The sequence below is a fragment of the Lutjanus erythropterus genome, chromosome 8 (assembly GCF_056507025.1).
Source record: "Lutjanus erythropterus isolate fLutEry1 chromosome 8, fLutEry1.hap2, whole genome shotgun sequence".
NCBI lineage: Eukaryota > Metazoa > Chordata > Actinopteri > Lutjaniformes > Lutjanidae > Lutjanus > Lutjanus erythropterus.
The window spans coordinates 2,100,470-2,121,179 of record NC_139324.1 but is presented as its reverse complement, the minus strand read 5'-3'; the positions used below and the strand labels follow the sequence as shown (position 1 = coordinate 2,121,179).

Genomic DNA, 20,710 nt, shown 5'->3' with positions numbered 1-20,710 from the left:
GTTATAGACTCTTAGATATACGTAATAGTGCCGATTCCCTATAGGAGAACCCTGAATGGTTTCTGTTAGAACCCTGTATGAAGGTTCCACCTAGAACCTTTTCAGGGGGTTCAATATAGAACCCAACATAAAGGGTTATATGTAGAACTATCTGTAAAAAGTTCCACCCAGCACCCCCCAATGAAAGGTTCTTCATAGACCCTTTCCAATCTGTAGTGGTACCACCCACAATGCTCTGTGGGGGTTCTATCCAGAATATTTCCCCCTTATAAGGATGCTAACAATAACCCACGCAGGGGTTCTACCAGAAACCCTTTTATATTATGAGGGTTTCATCTAGAACCCATCCAATTGGTTTTTACAAAGAACTCCTTTATAATCCAAGGCTTTCATCTAGAGCAAGCCCTGGACTTTCCACCGAGAACCCTGTTATATTTCAAGGGTTTTTTCTAGTACAACCCCTTTGGGTTCTACCAAGAACCCTTTTATATTCTCAGGGTTTCATCTAGAACCCACCAAGGTGGAACTAAAAACACCTTTAATAAGATTTCACATATAATCCTCTTGTCTTAACCGCCATGCCTTTAACAATCAAAGAAAAATAAAGAAAAGAAAAGTCCAAAACGGGTTCTTTGTATTCTTTGTATTAGTATTCTACAAAAGCAAGTGGTTCTGGGTAAAACCACAGCCATTCAGGGAGAACTATTTTTTAAGGCATGTACACAATCCTCCCACACAGCAACACTCCCACAACAACATTTCTCTTTGCCGTTCAATTAGTTTTACAGTGTAATGTGGAACAAGGTTTTCCACCATATTCCGCGCTCACTGTCAGACAGAAAAACGGTCTGGAAAAGGTTTGTTGTAGTGAAGTCTGCAGCCGTTAGACATGACATCATTTCCTCCTGAGGCAGCGTCTCAGAAACATGACTCACTTTCAAAGGAGCAAACCTGCAGCCAGAGGCAACTGTTGAAAGGTGACTTTTGATTTCTAATCTGTACTTCACAAATAACTGAACAAACAATAATGTGCACAATATCTTGCACTGTATTCACAATTCTGTTCACAACAACACTAAAAATATTCATAAATAAAGCAAAATGCATCTTGTCCAGAGTAAATGGTCGTGAATAAGATATGAATGTAGAGGTAGGTCCCATGCAGGTGTGGTTAGGGCCATGCCTGGCTTTAACAAGAATCCTGTAATGTGAGCCCTCCTCTTCTCTCAGGTCAGCAGACACAAGGCTCTGAGTCCTTTACCTGTTCCTGATATAAACAGCAGGTGGCAGCTCTGAGCTTCAGACTGCAGGTAAGTCAGGTTACCCAGCTGCAGGAAAAAGGGAAGTTGCAAAAAAGAAATCCAAAGTGATGATAAAGATTCATGTCATTTAGTTTGAGAGGGGAGAGTATGATCTCAAACCTGCAGATTCTGGGCAATTCCAAAAAGGATAAAGTCAGAGAGCAGCGAGAATCAGGTGAAAGTGTACATCTGTGTGTACTGAGGCCTTCTGCAACATGTTTTAACACGGCTCAATCCCATATTTATATTTGTGTTAGACATGCCTGGGACAGGAGGAGCTGTGGCAGCTGTTTACATTTCATTTGTGAGCCGGATTAAAAGAGCTGAGTGCAAGAGGACAATTCTGAAAGTCAGTTCAGTTATCAAAACACAGAATTCGGACAATAAGTCAACTGCAACAAGAAACTGAAAACCTTAAAATGTTTAAGCAGTGATCAGAATTAGTTTTTTGGCCATGTTTGTTACAAGCTACTCCACAATGAAAAATAGTTCCACTACATCCCAACCACTTCAGCCTGTCAAACTTAAACTACTTTCAAAAAGCAGTTTGGCTACATTAGGTCATGTAAACTTTATTTATATAGCAACAAATTATGACAGAGCACTTTTCATAAAGAGCAGGTCTAGACTGTAATATTATTCACTGAGACCAAACCCAATTATCACAATCTCAGTCTGCAATCTCATATTGTTGATTTAGGCAGGCCAGTCTTGAGCCCAAGGATATGTTATAAGGAGAGAATTGAGCAGTTGGTGAGGTGGAATGAGGAAAATGCACAATTTCTAGGAAAATTCATAATATTCAATCACAGGCAACTTGGTTGCAAACCACATGTGATTTTATTGAAATAGCAGGTGACTGCCGTTAAATAACAACCCTAGCAAATGAGCTGTGGTACTGTGCCATATTGTATTGCAAAACACTTCTTTAAAATCCTATGAATATTTAGTTTATGATTACCTATTTAAACTATATCACAGCAAGTAATTAACTACTGAAAAAGCTACTGAGATTCAAATGTAGTTAAACAACCACCGGTTGTTGGCGACTGGTTGGTTATGCTCACGTCTGACCAGATTCTCATTGGCTGGAACTTGGATTAGCACCTGTATGGCTACCACTCAGTGCACTGTGCCCACTCTGCTCATTTAATTAAACCAGAGATAACATGCAGTTTTCTTTAATTTTTTTTCCGTTGTCTAATTAGTTGGTTGAAAAAAACTTTGACCAAGTTTTCTTTGGTTGACTACAGCTCTACACCAAACTACTGCAAAGTGTAGTTCAACTGGTAACTGAACTACACGTAGTTAATTACACCCAAACACTGACTGACACAATAAAGGAATATAAATCAGCTTTTCAGGCGCTCTCAGCATAGCTATACAGACTGCTTTGGACAGACGTATCTATACAGCAGGAGTGGGCAATTATTTTTCAGGGAAGAAGCCAAGTGAATGAAGTTACCATTAAACAGAAAACAGAAAATAAAAGTCTGATGATGGTTTAATGGTAAGCAAAATATTGTTGATGACCGAGTTTGCAAAGTTTTTGGTATTTCCATGCTGGCCTTGTGGGCCTCATGAAACCTTTCAGTGGGCTGCATCAGGCCCACAGGCCACATTTTGCCCAGGTCTACAAATAAATTTAGCTAACCAATATTTACTTTAATAGATCACATAGAGGGTTATTATTTACAGTATGTATTATTTAGCCATGTTCCTAGTTGCTCTCTGTGCTATGTAACATTTTTATAAATATTACTGTTCTGAACTTCTTTAGCTATAACTGTATAGCTTCACTATACTACAGGGATATAAATCCATAAAAATAACAAAAAAAGAACTGGCAGACTCTTAATTAAAACATGGAAATTTTGTGTTAGTTACCCACCCACACCCCCACCCTGTTTGGTGGTAGCAAAAAAGACACTGTGTCAAACAGCAAAACATCTTTAACCACCCACTCAGAAACTTCACCACGTGATTCTGAAGACTCATTCCTATTTTAGCCACCTGGGCCATAGATCTAATATTCAGAGCTGCACGTACAATCTGATAAAACAGATCAAATACATCAAGACTCCCGGAACAAGTCCACAGAAAGCTAACACTGAGATAACTTGTGATATGAGAGATACATTACATCGAAACATGCCTTAACAAGACATCATGGGACCTCAGAAATGCCTCCATTTAAGTCAAAGCTTGGATGCTGTACAAATGCACCATGTAATCAGACACTCTTAAGCTCATTACATCTAATCTTACCAGTATAAGTAGCTGTGATTTGGGTAATACCTCAGACAGTAGCATGAAATGTACATGTACACAAAAATGCTGGATTTACTTTTATTTTTAATGTGGTGTTTCTTGTTTTCTGAATTTTCTGCCTTAATATGTTATTAATTTTTATTTCTCCTGTTAGTTTTGTTCATTTATTTTCTTTTTTTTTTTCTCGTTCATGATCAAATAAACAAATACTGCTAAGAATGCCAGAATTTCACATGTAAGCAAGTGTAAATCTGTTATGCACTCTTGCAAAAGTGCTAAAATGCAAATAAAACACTTTAAATATACTAATAAAGCTGAGAATTAGCAATAACATTTCTGTTTAAACTTCATCGGGACTTCTTATGCGTTGCTGGGCAACCTGTCCATTTTAGAAATGTGTGATTATATTGAATTTTAAAGCATTCACAGTCACATTCACTCACACAGAAGGCCACAACTGCAAGTGACCTTGTGACATACCACAGCAGTCAGACTCTTTACAGTACCTCCAGTCCATACGCCTCCCCACCAGCTGTGTTGTTTGAGGACTGCAACTTATGTCTGTGTATATTTTAGAAGATCAGCGCACCAAGGAGCAAACAAAACCCCACAGGTATACTTTCTCAGCCTTCCTTGTTCTGTCAGCCACAAAGTATTTGAAGACATTAAATGGACAACATATTTCAGCAATGACATTTCCTGCCTTTTAACAACCAGTAATATCTCACTGTCCGTGAAGCTGTGGCCTGAAATGAAAACCAGTGCTAAGTTCATTTCTCTTCATTTGTGGGAACACTTGGCGTCACTTTGGCCATGAATCTTAATTTTCGGAAAGTGAACTCATTCTTTACTAGTATTATCTGTTAATTCTCTTTCATAAGAAGGAGGTTAGCTGTTTCCAGAAATACTGCTGTATTTATGATTGACTAGATTTGAATTCTTGTTAAAGGGATAGTACAGATTTTTGCTAAGTGTTATTGTGTGACTTCGGTGAATCCAAACTAACTCCTTAAAACACAGAAGTCACACATTAACACAGGCAAACTATCCAACCAAGGTAGTGATGTGCGACATCTGTGTTCTGTGAGAAAAGAATTGCAGTTTTTGCGTAAGGATTCTGGTTGCTTTGTACAGAGTGATTATCTGGCTTACATAACAGCAGTTTCCTGTCAGAAAAAGTCTAACGGCAAGGTAAAACACTGAAAATTTTACATGTAGCATTGGAGGTGCCCACAGCAGTACATTGCTTAAAGGAGAAATCTGTAACATATTTAATGCAATAAGTAATCAAATGACCACAGTGTGCCATCAGAGAATCAGTTCAAATTAATGTGGAATGAGTAAGCGTCTGTTTATGAGTCCTAAAACACTGACAGACAACTGACAGTTATAAACAGCTGATCAACTTACAGTATGGAACTTGTTGTTGCACACATCCTGTGCTCTTGCAAAGCTCCTGTAGCCTGCAGGGCTTCTCCGAGTCTGTACTCGTTTTTGCATGAACAATTGCTCCATATAATCCCTTTAAGGAGTCTGGTTGCTTTGGAGAGAGTGATATTTGGCTTATATAATGGCAGTTAAAGCAGTGACATTATTTGATGTGTAGCCTACACTTAAGTCATTTTTTATTGGGTCTTTTTAGGTGACCCTGTCTACAGCAGTCCAGTACTTCAGCTTCTGTGCTGTTGCTCCTGGCTGCTTCTCCAGCGTGGGAATGTGCTAACCACTATCTACTTTAAGTAATACACCAACTAATGGATAAGTGCCTCATACAGCCTCACTTTAAAAAGTCTGAACTAGCCCTTAAATATGTCCTCAAGCACACTGCATTATCTCTTGTTGGAATCTCATTCAGGTACGGATTATCTTTACAGGAGGTAAACTGTGTGTAGCTTCAGTCCTTTTCACTGCTCAAGCATAAAAAGCATCACACAAGGGATGTCTGGCTGAGCTGTCTGCCACAGAGCTGGAGAGCGATTTTTCCTGTTGGGTTTCAGAGATTTCAAACACTGCGTGTTGGGTGAGTTTGAAATTCACTGAGAGAGAAGTGTGGTTTTCAGAGCGATCCTAAAAAACACACCGCAGGCCTGGAGGAGGAGGAGGAGGGGGAGGAGGGGGAGGAGAGGAGGGACGTTCACTTTTTCCCTCCTCTCAGCTAATTCATTGCAGGTCCCACACTTTTCCGCAGACGCCGTAAAAGCGCAGTTTAACCGTGACTATGGTGAAATGGCATGCTCCCTACCGACGGTGACTGCTTGATCTGGATTTTCCACTAGTCAGCTAAGGGGGGCAGACGGTTTCCTCTCCTGGTTTCAAACATAGAGTCTGGAGCTCTTCAACATGACTCACGTGTCTGCTCTCCACCTATCATTTACCAGACATCAGCCAGATAACAAAAAACTCAACATCCTCACTCTTCAGTCCTGGCAAACATCCCAACCATGGGGAAAAACCTGGGAAACCTACTGCTGCTTTGCCACAAGAGAAGAGAGACAAAAAAAAAGTAGATAGTTTATGGATTTTCCTTGGCTAATATGGAAATACTCATAACACACTGTCTACAGGGAGAATCTGTTGCAGCCACAAGTCGAGGGGTTAGAAAATGACCTTATGGAAACAATGAGTCACATAAAACTGGATTTCTCATTTCCCTTTAGAAGAAAAAAAAGAAAAAAATAGATAAGTGGGTCCAAGTGGAGGCCCCAAACTGATCTTCAGAAAGATCAACACAGTCTCATGTCAGTTTGTGAAATAGTCACCAAATTTAATCTGCTTCGTGTACATGGACACAAATTCTCCACTATGTTGATGACACTCAGCACGACACTCTTTAATGGGTAGTGTGCTGCAGGAATGAGTCCTAAAACCTGGAAATGAGTTAGTATGTTAGCATCCCCTTTTCCCTCAGTAGGTTTTCTGAATAGATTTCTGGTTCAATGACTGAAATACGGTCTGTGGTTAACACAAGCTGAAGAGATTTTCACATTTTGTTCTACAGGAAATACATCAGTAAATACCACACTTGTGCGTTTTTAAGTGTTTACATATCTTAATAAAGCCAATTGTTAACAATTGGCTAAATGAGACTACAGAGGTTGCTCAGTGGTGGTGACTAGAGCCAGACAGATATATCAGTTGGACAATATTATTGGGCTGATATTGGACGATCACAGCTGGACTGGTCCATATTGATATCAGCATATATGTTGCCTAATATGTTTTTGCAGACCAGCTAGCAGCATTTTATGTAAATTTGATCATTTTTCCTAATTTAAGTTGTTCTTTTTGTGTTCAGTTATCTGATGTAATTTTCGAGTTTATATATATTAATAAAGAATATCAACTGATATATTAATCGTAATATTTTTTACTCCCAAATATCGGTATTGAGTATCAGTCGGGCTCTAATGGTGATGCTAAAGTAATGTGACCGTCACTTAGTTTGTTTAAAACATTAGGACCAAAACTACATTGGGTTAGGTTTTGTAAAAGATCATGGTTTGGGTAAAAATAACTACTTTCGTGAAACAATCCACACCGACTATCTCAAAAGAACTGAACCCCAGTCACTCATCCAGCTGTCCTTGTCCTTATTACTTTGAAAGTAGGGCTGACTGTCACAAAAAAAGTATTGACAATTAGTGTCCATGGAAACAAAACTATAGGTTACATTTCCTGACTATTTCATGAACTGCCGTGATTCAGGCCTGGAAAGATAGTTTCCACTTGGAAAAGGATTTGACATTAACCTAGAATCTATGAAAAAAAGAAGAAACAGCAATGAAAATTCAGGAGTGAAATCAAGCAGGAGTTTAAAGAAAGGGTCACATCACATTCATGGGAAAAGTGGACACCACGTGTCCCAGTTAAGGAAGGTTGTGTTAAGTTGTGTAAAATTGCCTCTTCTGTAGTTTTTACCAGATTTAGGGGCTTGGTGGTGCCACTGGTTTATAATATTCCTATCCCTATGGATGATAAGTCCATGAAACCATGTCTGGCGTTTGTTTCCTTTTGTGTTGTGAACAAGTTCTCCATGGCAGCGAGAGGAACTTGCTCTAGCTGACACGGTTAATACTGAGAGGAGCGTAGCCTGATTCCTAGTCCAGATGCAGATGAGTTACAGCTGCTGAGGGGTGGCTCTGCAGCAGCTGTGCTTTCCTGCTCTGAAACACTCGGTGTCAAGGCCAAACATAAATCTTCCCTCTGTAAAGGACCTTTAGCTTGACCTGCTATTGGTCCACTTAAGCTGTCCATAAAAGCAGCCATTCCACAAGCATCAGTCGAGGTCATACTGACCCAAAGCCAGAGCTGCGATGGTTTAAAAAACAAGTCAACAAGCTGTTTGCTCCAAAGCCAATCAACACCCACTGATCTGCTTTTTTAATGACTGGCGCAAAGATGTTCATACATCAAACAAAAAGCATGTCTGTTTAATATTGTGATGCATGGAGGATTTGCTGTATTGTGTTGACAGGGCTTGAAAATCTGTAATAACGCTCTAGTTTGAACATGCTCCTCAACGCTGGTTTCCACAAACACAGCTCAGTATCTCGAGGGAGGGGTAGCGAGCCCGGGCCAGGAAAGTTGAAATGAATAAGTTGCCTGCTGATTACATGTCTAGGCTTTTCCATCAACAGGCCCTGTCTCCACCGGGTCGTCCTGCAACCGCAGATATGAGCTGTTCCCATCCCGTGTTCAGCCCCCCCAACCTCTTTATCTGTTTGGCTGACTGACTTCTTCCTTTCTGTTGCCTTGGGTTTGATTCACTTCCATCATCTAACTCATCCATTCTTGAGAAATGTACAAATCATGTCCTATCAAAAAACACATTTAAAACTGACTAATACCAACACACTAATTCCATTTTTTGTGAAAATATATTCTTTAAGGATTTACAGATGTTGACCTTTGTTACCCTTTGAAGACCCTTGTCAGAGACAAAAATTCACAACTTCAAACAATTTAAACATGTCTTAAAAGCCTTGGAAATCTAAAACTAACAATACTCACTGATAACACAGGCATAAAAACGTGCTATTATAGTCGTCTTTGTTTTTTATGAAATTGTTGGCCCTGTAAAGTTATGTTCCAGACTTCCATCAGTTCTGTCAAATTTTTACAAAAACATGATTTAATTAGGCATCAAAAGGGTCAGCTATACCCTAAAGGCCCCTGTCTCATTTCCGGGTTTAAAAAGGCAGGAATACTGCAGTGGTAAACTTTCTATTTTTCCACAAATTCATTAAATAATATTGCAATCATATGTGTCTCAACCATAACATGTCAACTCTGTAGCCCTTTTAATCAAAGCAAAGTAAGTTATTGATTAATTAAATTAAATTAAATTAATTATGGTTTAAAAGTCTGCATTTTGATCAGCATTAAGAGAACTCTGATCAACTTTAAAAATTAAATGGCTACTATGACTTCATCAGGTCCATAAGACGTCATAATAAAGCGTAATCACTAGCAGGTTGGCCCATTACAAGGTTTAATAGCCAAGAGTCTGATCTTTTAAAATATAGTTTCCCAAAATAATTGAAGAGTAAAAATCTAGAGTGTACGCTTCAGAGCAGAACTGACTATTGTGATCTGAATCAGCATTTTCATATGAAATAATCCTTTTTAAGATCAAATAAATTACTGTGAGAGGCAAAAACAAGCATTTAGAAGATGGACTGTGCATGTGTGTGGCCTCGTCTCTCAAACATTCTTTACTTTCACTCTCATGAAATATTGTGATAGCAACAACTGACAGAAAGTCCTTAATACTAACAGTTGTACCAATAAATAGGTCCTGTCTCTTCACGCCATATGGAAACTGCAATTAGCTGCACATGAGTGTACTCATTATGAACTAAACTTGCTGTGCGACAGATGGCAGGCTCTAAAATGAACAATTTGCTGTAATCAGGGAATTAGAAAACACAAGCTGTTGAAATGAAAATTCAATGTTCACCAACATCACACTCAATGTTTCACTGCAAACACATAGAGGGCTGGAGCCTCTTCGGCCTGATCTGAGGCTGTCGCCCCGGTCAGAGCATCAAATGTACTCACAATAAACTGTGTACTGCAGAGAAGACGAGGTCCACGCACACACAGAATGTGACTTCATGTGGATTACAACCCTGGTTTCTGTTTGTTTTCTACACTGTGGCTTTATGTTGAATAATTTTGGGGTTACACTGTGACCACATATGTTCTTTATGTTTATTTTCTTTTCTCTGCAGTTTTGCATCAAATACGTTGCAGACGTGACTGCAGAAGACAGTGTTGTTTAGGAAATGTCATATACTTTGCAGTACTTCATAACAAACGTGCAATATAAACATTTGTATTTAAACTTCATGACCCCTCTTTATGTTCTAGCTCTGAGCAACTATGTTAAAGTATACTTAAAGGGCTATTCTGGAATTTTTTTTTTTTTTTTTTTTTTTTTTTTTTTTTGGGTTCTATTTTTTATTTTACATATTTTGGGGTCTCAATGACAAGTAGACACAAAAGGTTTTAATTTTTTGTTTAATGTTTAGTTTAAAAGGTAGTTTTAAATGTTTAGTTTATATCGAAAATAACAAACAAATCAATGGAGGCAGTGGTGGACCAGCAACTCCAATGTCCTGCAAAGTAAAATTACTGTTTTTGTCAATGGGATCTGGTGGCTTTGAAGAGAGATGTATAATAAATAAAAATGCTGTCAGAAACTGAGAATAACAGTCATCAGTGGGAAAAACAAGCACTTTTAGTGGACATATTTTGGTGGGTGCATTTGCCCCCAAGGGTTATGTTGCAGTCATTGCAGCACGTTTTGCATCTGCCAGCTTAGGCAATCTCCTGGAACAATTCCAAAACTTTTTGTACCTGTTTGTCCAGCCTGTCCTCACCAGAAACATATGCATTTGTAGGTCGAATGCACAAGCAGCTTATTCCAATCCATATTTCCAATTATTGTTAGGTGGCCACAGTAGGTTAGTGGGCATAGTATGACAGGAAAAGTATAAATAGCGAAGAAAATCTGCAAATGGAGGAGGTGGGTCGGTCAGACAAACAGGACTTTCACCCAGGAGACTGGGGTTCATGTACTGTGTGAAATTAAAAGTCAGTGTGAGTTATTTTAAGTCACTTAAGGTTTGTTTTTTGTCACTTCCATTTAAACCCCGACCACAATCTTATTGTAAACCTATTTAATTATTTTTTATGGATTAATCTAATCAAACTGCAACCATTTTACATGTTATCCATGTCTGTAATGTGATGTGTGTCATGTGACTTAGATAATGAAGGATGCGTTGTACTAGTCAGTTATATTAGTCATCAGATTACAAAATTTAAGAAAACAGATTAATTAAATTACACATGATAAAATGAAAAGATGAGACTTGATCCATGCCATGAGACAATCAAACAGCCTGGCATTGAAAATGCAGTGTTCAAACTGAAACAGTCCAAATCTGTGGAAAACAGATATGGTATTTTGCTTGTATCTTAGTGTAAAATTGCCTCTGAGTCTAAAACTGTTTGATTTGAAAACAAATCTTACACAAAGTCGCGGTAAACTGTCAAACATGTGTTTTTCATATCCTCTGGAGCTAGCACCAGTGCACATTGATCAAGCTAAATAACACACACTGACACACTGTACTAAATGTGAACAATGTGTTGCACTGCCTGTCTAACCTTTACTTTATTCAAAAAGCAGTGCTGGTCTTGTGAAAATTGACATGAAACTACTGAATCAGTCAGTATAGATACTGGCCTGGCCATCAGGTCTGATTCTAACACATAAAACATGCAACATTTTCTGTTAGTGCTCCTGAGAAAACACAGGAGATGATGTTAGGATGTCAGGAGGTGGTTTTAGTGCAATAACTGATAATTCTTCATAATAACTGGAGCATACACAATCATTATCTAATCTCCACTGACACATTTGTAAAGTTCCAATAAATTTTTTAAATGTGTTACCATCAATTATCAATATTAGATTTGGCCGGTCCATGTAAAAGCAGATATGAAGCAAAGGAAAATGGGTGACGTCAAACATTCCAGTTTAGCAGAGCAGAGCTTTAATATATACACGGGGTCAGAGCGCCCTGGTGTTTTACACCAACTGAGCACATAGCCAGATGTGAAAGAATAAACTGTGGATCCTGTATGCTGAGGAACTCGTCTCCAGTGCAATATGCTCTGGCTGCGTGACTAAAACACAAAGAAACCCAGTGATGACGAGCGTTTCTGGCCTTTACATTTAAAGAAAACAAATGGAGGTGAAATATAACATCTGGAAATAAAGCAAGATTCTGCAGATGTATCTGGAGTGAAATGGTACGAGCATTATAGTGTTTATACGTCTTCTTAACACATCATCTGCATCTTAGCCTTGTTACACCGACACTGCAGTACATCTGTTATAGCTTGTGAATTCATTCTCAACCTAATTTGAGAAAAAATAAAGTCTAATTATCAGTATTATTTGAAAAAAAATCTTTTATTGAAATGATTTGCACTGCTCAACTTTGATGAATTGGTACTATAACATGTGTCAGCTCTGTTTCAATGTGGATTAGTGTCAAACCACTTTTTACACCACAGAAGTTTTAGATCTGCAGAAAGTACAACATACTGTGCTGTAAACTGATATGTTTCAGTCTGGTACTGTCAGTACAAGGAGTTGTAATGCTTACATTATGTTAACGCTAATCCTGAATGTAATTTAATTCCTTGGTGTTAAAAGTATTAAAGGGTCACTTAAGACAAATCACAAAAAAAAAAAAATAAAAAAAAAAAAATCACATACCCCTATTGGTATAAGTCACGTAGATCATTTTATATCAATATTTCAAGATATTGCCCCTTACACATCTGTTGCCATCCCATTAACAATAGAGATTAATCAGATGTTTCTTGCAGTATTTAAATCATCAGAAAGTGACATTTGTAATATTCAAAAGAAGGAAAGGAGCAGTGTCTGGGTTAGGGCTGATGATCCACAGACCTCACTAGCAGCAGTTTTGATTTGAGCTACTTTCCATGAAGAAATGGTCCCCATTAATACTGGTGACAGCGTACTCTGCAGATTATCCTCAGCAGTAACTGTTGGAAAGAAAGTTTCCGGAGAATTTTTGACACTTTGAGCACAAATAAAATTCCTTTTGTCATCATTTTATCAGGCTCAAGGCAGAAATCTCAGAGACTAAATACGACATTCACATGGCAGCTTTGTGAAATAGTCACAACACTTCATCTATTAGATTCATGTGCATGGACACAAATTTTCCATTTTTTTTTTCATGACACTGACCAACACTTCCAAACTAATGTGTTATCCACAGTTCTCTTTCCACAGTCCAGTTAACAATAATAAATACCCAGCATCTGGGTACACTTTCAAAATAAAGGTCTTGAGTATGTTTAGGCACCAAAGCTACTTCGTTGTTTTTAAGAAAAGATCATGGTTTGGGTAAAAATTACTACCTCCTTTAAACAATAAATATGCAACGTCCAGGTACACTTTCAAAATAAAGGTCTTGAGTAGGTTTAGGCATCAAAACTACTTTGTTATTTTCAGGAAAAGACCATGATTTCGGTTAAAATAACTACTTCCATAAAACAATAAATATGTGACATCCAGTTACACTTTCAAAATAAATGTTTTGGATAGGTTTAGGAAACAAAACTACCTGGTGAGGTTTAGGAAAAAATATGGTTTGGCTTACACCGTGCATGCCTCAATAGTTAAAGGGCTAAATGGGAAAATATGTTTTATGAGTGTTATTTTGCAGTTTAAAGCATTAAAAAATGCATTCCCTGCACTGTTAACCACACTGTCTGCAGCTGACATCTGTGCTAAACACATCTGTTGGCCTTCCCAAGTGCTTAGACTGGGGTGATGGAACAAAATGTCTGTTCCTCTCTGTCTGTGTTTGACTTTGAATCACAGGTGGTTGCATTAAAATCTTGTTGATCATTTTCCCTGTGCACCAACATCACACTCAAGGGACAATGCTGTTGCACACAAGTTGCAGCTCAGCACACAGAAATCCAACAAGTGCAAAACAATCGACTGTACACAAAGTATACAGTGAGTTCAACATATAACCTAAACAGTAACAGAGACTTTTCATTTTGAAACATCTCTGAAGATTTAAATGCTGGCTTGTAAAAGCCGAATGATGATGCACAGATGCTAAACCTATCATTCTTCAGGTGGGGTGGGGTTTTAAGTTGTTTTATGAGGTGTCCTATATTAGTGGTGAGGAGACCCCAAAGGCAACAGAGACTTATTGCCTCCACATTTTGTCTGACCTCAGCGCTACAGCAGAACGCTGCATCCTCTCCTCAAACCCAAATGGCTGCCCGAGGCTCCTCTTTAAATCCCACTTTTTCTTTCGCATTAGCCTGTGTTTTCTCATATCCCCGTCAAGCCCTCCAATCTCCCTTTCCCTCTTCTTATCCCTATCAAAGCACGCTGCTCCTTTTGGACTTTTCCTCCACACTTCTCTATGTTTTTTTTTTCCTTTTTCTGCTCTGTTCTGAATCTTTTCTGGGTACTGTCTTATTTTTTTTATTTTTTTTTTTGTCTCCATTTTGTTGTTCTAAAAGGTCAGAGAAATGATGCAACTGCTGGGCCACGACACAAGCAATCTCTGTATCATGTGCACAGCCCCTCTTCAGGCAAAGGATGTTTTGGGCAAATATTTACATTTTCAGCTGGGCTGCACAGTGTCAAGTCACAAGCTTGACACTATTTATATTTAGATTAGATTGTGAGTTTTAGCTGATACATCTTGTCTAAAATGTACGGAGGCCCTGAGGAGCAAATGAGAAAAACTATTCTGGTGATCAATTTTCTGAGTCTGATCAAAACTGATAAGCTTTCTAAGTTCCTTATTTTTAGTTGTTCATCTTCTGTGAGGGAAAAAAAGGTTTAAAGTAAAGTTTTTAACTTTATTTTCATCTGTAAAAATGTGAAAACAGGTTAAAAAAAATGGGGAAAGGGGGTCTTACCAGGATAACTTTTCTAAGTTCCTTCATTTTTTTGTCTTCATTCAAATTGGTAAGAAAACAACTTTGCCATTAAAAAAAGTTTTGTTTTTTTGTTTTTTTTAAAAAGCCAGGTTAAAAAGAAAACAGTTTTGTAAGTTACTCTATTTTTTTATTTTCATCTGTGAAAGTGTGAAAATAGGTTACAAAAGCTTAAGAATTATTTATTTTTTTGTTTTGTTTTGTTTCTTTTTTTTAAAGTGTTTGTTGTTGTATACCCATTTCACCCACTACCAAGCACCAAGAGGTGAAAAATGAAGCCAGTGTGGAAGTGCCAAAAAGTGCAGTTCCTTCCATGGCCACTAAGGCTTGAGGTGAGTCAATCCACATAGATCCCCATATTGAAATGCTCAAATATACAGCCGAAATAAACCTGTGTACAGTCTGGTACAAAACATGGTTTTGTAAATTAAATTTTGCACAGTTAAGGATGTGTGCTGGGTGACAGTTGGGATAGGTGGCTAGTTGCTAGCCACCATACTCGAAACAGGACTGAAAACATTCATGTTTTCCTCCAGGTGAATTTTAATTTTTCCATGCACTCTAAACACAAGGTATGTATATAATGTGTTAACAAGTTAAGTTCATGTTAGTAACATCTTTATTTTGGCCACTAATTCTTGGTGCTAATTAATTAAAATTTTTAGCCAAAAGAAAAATGTGACTGTGATCCAAAAAAGCAACTTAGAACAATGATCTTGGCCAAGCCTTTTCCAACATCTGTTCGTAAGTCATAAATACAGTAGAAAAAAAATAGATTTATATATTTTTTAAATTTTTTTTCCCCAAAAATTTGCCTCTCAGGGCTTCCATACCTTCTGGTTAAGACAATCAGCAAATACTCACTCTATCTCATGTAAATGAGATGAAGGTGAATGAAGGTTGTGACCTCACACTTTACAGTAAAGCTGAAAATGTGAATGTCTATCATAAAAAAAGGATCACCAGATTTTTTTTTTCCTTACTTGCCTTTCAGGGCTTTCATAATAACACCTATAATGTCAAAGAGAATAAATAAAATTTCCAACAGTGACTATGTTAAAAATAGTTAGGACCACTGCAGGACCAACTCCCCTTAAACAAGCTAAAGAACGCCTCCATCATCTTTTTGATATGGCCACAGCCCTTCATATAAACAGGCCCCTTACATTATCCTTAATATAGGAGCACTAATAAATCTTTTAATCTTTAATTATTCTTTGTCGGTTTCACCCTAACTTCTTAAAGTTTATTTATGTTGAGTGAGTGCAGGGTTTAATTCTAAAACAAAAGTTTTTCAATGTAGAAAATTGCATCACTGGAAGATCCTTGTTTGAAACTTATGTGTATTTACAGAGATGCAATTTCAGAAATGGGTTGCAGTCCTGAAACTGCAACACAAAGCCAATGTTATGGAGAGGCTTTTGGAAGCAGAGATTGAATCTGTAAAGAAAACAGTGCCTGAGCAGATGGTTTAGGCCAAAAATTCCTCAAAACATCATGAGATATGCTTGATTTGGCATTAGTCCACTATCATTTCTGAAATGGAAACCATGACTTAATTCCAGGTAAACTACATCAACTGTTCCAAATTTTTCAAACAGTTCCAGGAGATGTCTATTATTACTTTGCAGCCGTTAAAGTCTGCAGAGCTTCAGTGAAACACAGAGGGATAACAGCTTGGGCTGACTGCCTCTCTACAGGTACAAACCACCTGGACTGTCACTGTTGTACAAAACTCATCTTTATTTAAAGATAAATAATGCAGTGGCTCTGCTGTCCAGTAGCCAGAGGGGTTCCAAACTGTGAGGCCCCTCACTGTGATGACATCACTCAGGCTGAAGCCCCGGGGGACACTGGGAATTTATCACTTTCTCTTTATTGCTAAATGGAGCCCTTGAAGTTTACTGCAGCCCGCATTTTTGTCAATGCTGGAGACAGAAACAGACAGGGAGAGGTGATGAGGTCAGAAGGTCACTGTTATGATGCGTTTTACTTTAGGTCACTGAGGTCACCGAGGCCCGGCAAAGTAATGGCCACATGGATCTCTTTTGAAAAGGTTGAATGTGAAGCAGAAACAGCGTCTCTGTTACATAGTTTTTTCCACCAGAGACCACTTATAACATGTTCCACTTGGTCACATGAATAACAACATTAAAGTGAAAATAAAATCCATCATCATTAAGCTCCAAAGCTCACAAGAATTACTTTGCCCACAAGAAAGAAGCAAAAAGAAAGAGGCACATTTTTTTTTATTTAAAGTTACAACAAGGAGTTTGTAAGTGGTTATGAAACTCAGTTTAACACTGATGCCTTTATATGGCCTACATAAGATTGGCTATTGTCATTCTTGATTGTTATTCTTAATGGCTGCCAAGGGGTCAGATTATCCTTGAATTCAGATGAAACAAACCTGCGTTTCTGTTTTTCCAGGCACAGTTACAGTGAGTAGCATGTTAGCCAGTTAAAGCAGGATGAGATTTTTATATAATAAAAATTATATATACATATTATATATTATTTTCTATAATTTTATTTTTTTAGATTAAATTTTATAGTTGTGGCAATGGAGGTACTACCACTTTTGTCCACAGGGGCCTCCAAAATCAACAAAATATGAAAGTCCCTTGTAGTAGCTTTAAAAGAGGTAGTTACTAAAATTACACGTACATGGTGCTGTTGCCAAGTGCCAAATTCCAGGGCTTAATAATGAGGCCAGTACAGTGCAAGTGCTAAAAACTACAGTTCTTCAAATAGCCACTAGAGGCTGGCTCCAAAAGTGAGTCAATCCCCATAGACTCAATTATTAAAAATTCAAACTTTACAGCAGAAATAAACATATTTACAGCCTGGTACAAAACATCATTTTAGTCTCTATAGCAAATTTCCCTGTTCATAACTGTGTCGCTGAATTTTTATATAACTATTAAGTTATATTAAGGCTTAAAGTTATAGTGGAGTATAGTTAGGCCTATGGTAAATTGAGTTAGTTTACTAAAGCTGTGTCAGACAGTATTAGTGTCAACAAACTGCAGCAATGACAGTGGTGAATGAAACATTATCGTTACCAGTGACAATGACTTTCTTTAATTGGTCCAAACATTGAGTAAGAAAGTAGTAAATCTCAGCACATGATACACTCGGGGTTACTAACCTACATACAATTCATAGGGAGCCTCCGTTAGACTCAGTTATTCTGCAATTGTGTTATATTTATTACTTAAATTGACTACCTTGTGAGCTGAATTTTGCTGCCATCATTTTATTAGTCAGTGGTGTATCAATATGATCTTGGTCAGTTGCAGGGATGCAGCTGCACATAATTTGGGCGTGCTTGCACATGGATGTCTTCCCAAATAAAATATATGACAGTAACAGAATGGCACATTTAAAATGATCTATTGATCTAAATCCCGCCTCTTTTCACCTTGTGCTCCAATGACAGTTGAGCAAGCTCTGTACCTCGGTCAAAAGAATTTGCTGAGGGACCTGTAAAAGCAACATATATTCACATCTGAAGTTTGCAAATGTAGAATAATCATAGGCCAGCTAGTCAGCTAGCATTTTGCTAATGTTAGATAGCTACTTAGCTAATGTTTTGCTAACATTAGATAATTTAATATTCGACCCTGTATGTGTCTTTTACAGGAAAAGAGGAAAAATGACCGAGGTACCGTTCTTGCTCAACTGTCATTGGAGCACAGAGCAAGAAGTGGTGGAAGTTAGGGTTAGGGTTAATATTCACACATATGTTTTCATTTGTGTACATTTGTGTACGTTGCACCATCAAGTTTCTACTGTAACCCAGAAAGGATAAACGTAACACTGGCTCTAGATACAGCATTTTGCATTTTTCACAAGTTTTGTGGCTATCATATGTTCTCCTACATGCTTGGAAGGGGAGGGTGAGTCAGGCAGTACTAGATGCCACTAAATCCTACACACTGGCCCTTTCAATCAAGGGTGGGCAATTATTTTTCCTAAGGGGCCACATGAGAAGCCCTGATTGTTGCCGGGGGACACACAAATTTTTGTCACACTCTACCTCAATTTTATTGTTAAGATTAAATATAGAAAACATACTGTAAACTTACTCTTAGTCTTCAGTATTTATTATACTGAAAATCATTCCAAACAGCATCTTATTAAGAACATTTAATTATGTAGGAGTCTTTGAAAATACTGTACAGGTAATCTAAAGCAGCACACCAGGGATGCTGCAGATACAACCCATCCCATATACCTGTTTTATCTTTGGCAAGAACTGTTAGCTGCATAACAGCCAGATATAAAAAATACCAAAAGAAAAATGCACAAATGACTGTCTTCAGATGAGAACATTAGTTTGTTTTTGAATAATCCACTGTGGATTCTCAGTGCCAAAAACAAATAGCATGACAAAATAATACTGTTTCGTACACACAGAACAAACACGTGATGCTTGGACACAACTCATCATGAACTCCTGTTTGCTTCTTTGACAAGAACTGTTGAGCAACAAAACAAACCTGATGGGAAAAAATCCAAAACAGTACATAAACACATGTGTAGGTTACTTTTTTCAATGTATGAGAACAGGAGTACTTTTGTTTTGTTTTTTGAATGATTCAGTGTGGATGTTAATGCCAATAAAATAAAAATCTTGACAAAAAATAATACTATTTTCTACACAGCAACATGTTCGTTGCAAACTAAGCACACAGCCTTATTGCTGATCTCCGTGAAAAAAAACTTAACAGTCCATGACTTATTAAACACTCGACATTCAGCATTAACCTTACGCTTTTTAGTGCTCATTTGGTGACTCCAGTGTTGTCCTCCTGTGTTCCACAAACAAAATGAAAATCCCTATTCGCTCAACCTGCCGTGGGCATGTCTCAATCACCTCAGCAGAAGATGCAGCGACTGCAAACATCGCTCACATTGATCAATAGATTTAGATAATTTCATTCGTCTCTTTAGCCTCTTAAGTAAAATGGCATGGTTTGCCTTCAACATCGCGGGCCAGATAGAACCATCATGTGGGCTGGATCCGGCCCACGGGCGTACAATGCCCAGGTCTGCTTTAAATATTTATATATATGAATATATAGTCTGCCGAATTAAAACATAAAGCTCCATACTAGTTAATAAAATTTCATGTTTTGTGAAGGAAATTAAATCAAAATGTATCTGTAGTTAAATCTACTTATGAGTAAATGCTGTCACTCTCTCTCACACACAGACACACACACAGTGACCTCTATTCCTCTAATGAGAGAAGTATGAGGGCAATATTCCCACCCATGTCCTTGTGACATTATGGCAGAACACCAAACTTCATGAACCAACGAGGCACTATTTTACAGGCCTCTCGAGTCTGTTCCTGCGATGTCATCAGTGCCAAGCAGAGGATTACTTGTTGGCAGATGTGCGGCAGTTTGTTTGCTGAGCCTCCTCCCTTCTATCAGTAACAGTTGCATTCTTTATTCAACAGGTCATCAACAGCTGTGTGAGCCTCAGTCTTCCCAAAAGACACACTCCAACCAGAGAAGAGGCCATGGTTACAGTTGTCTTCATTTCTAAAGAGCTAACAAATCGCCAACTGACCTAGTTTTCCTAGTTACAAAAAATAAAACAGCCATTTGCAAATATTTCAACACCTCAATGCTGGAAACGGTGCACATTTTATTTACTTTTGCCCATAACATTCCCATAAAGGAACAGTTCACCCCCAAATTCAAAAATGTTTTATCCTCTGGTCTGTGTTGCTAGAATTTTTCGGTGTAAGTTGCAGAGTTTTGGAGATGGAGGATGTAGAGTGTCTGCCTTATCTCAATTATCATGAGACATAAATGGCACTTGGTTTATGGTGCTCAAAGCACCAAAAACTACATTTGAAAAACTGCATTCAGCATCGCTTTCCAAAAATCATGACCTGGTTACACAAGATAATCCATAGACACTGATGCATAGGAACTACTTTCTTTTCATTAGAAATAAAGTAGTTCCTGTAGAAAGTAGTTTCTGCATGAAACTGCTCACAACAATGTGTGTGGATTATCTCAAGTGAGCCGGTCATGATTTCTGAAAAGAAACGCTGGTTTTGAATTTTTCAAATGTATTTTTTGTCCCAT

The 20,710-nt window shown here is 37.9% G+C and overlaps 1 protein-coding gene across 1 annotated transcript in view; it reads right to left on the bottom strand.

The window, feature by feature from the left end:
• Positions 1-20,710, bottom strand: part of col5a2a (collagen, type V, alpha 2a) — a 74,187-nt gene that overhangs the window by 41,676 nt on the left and 11,801 nt on the right. The window lies entirely within an intron of this gene.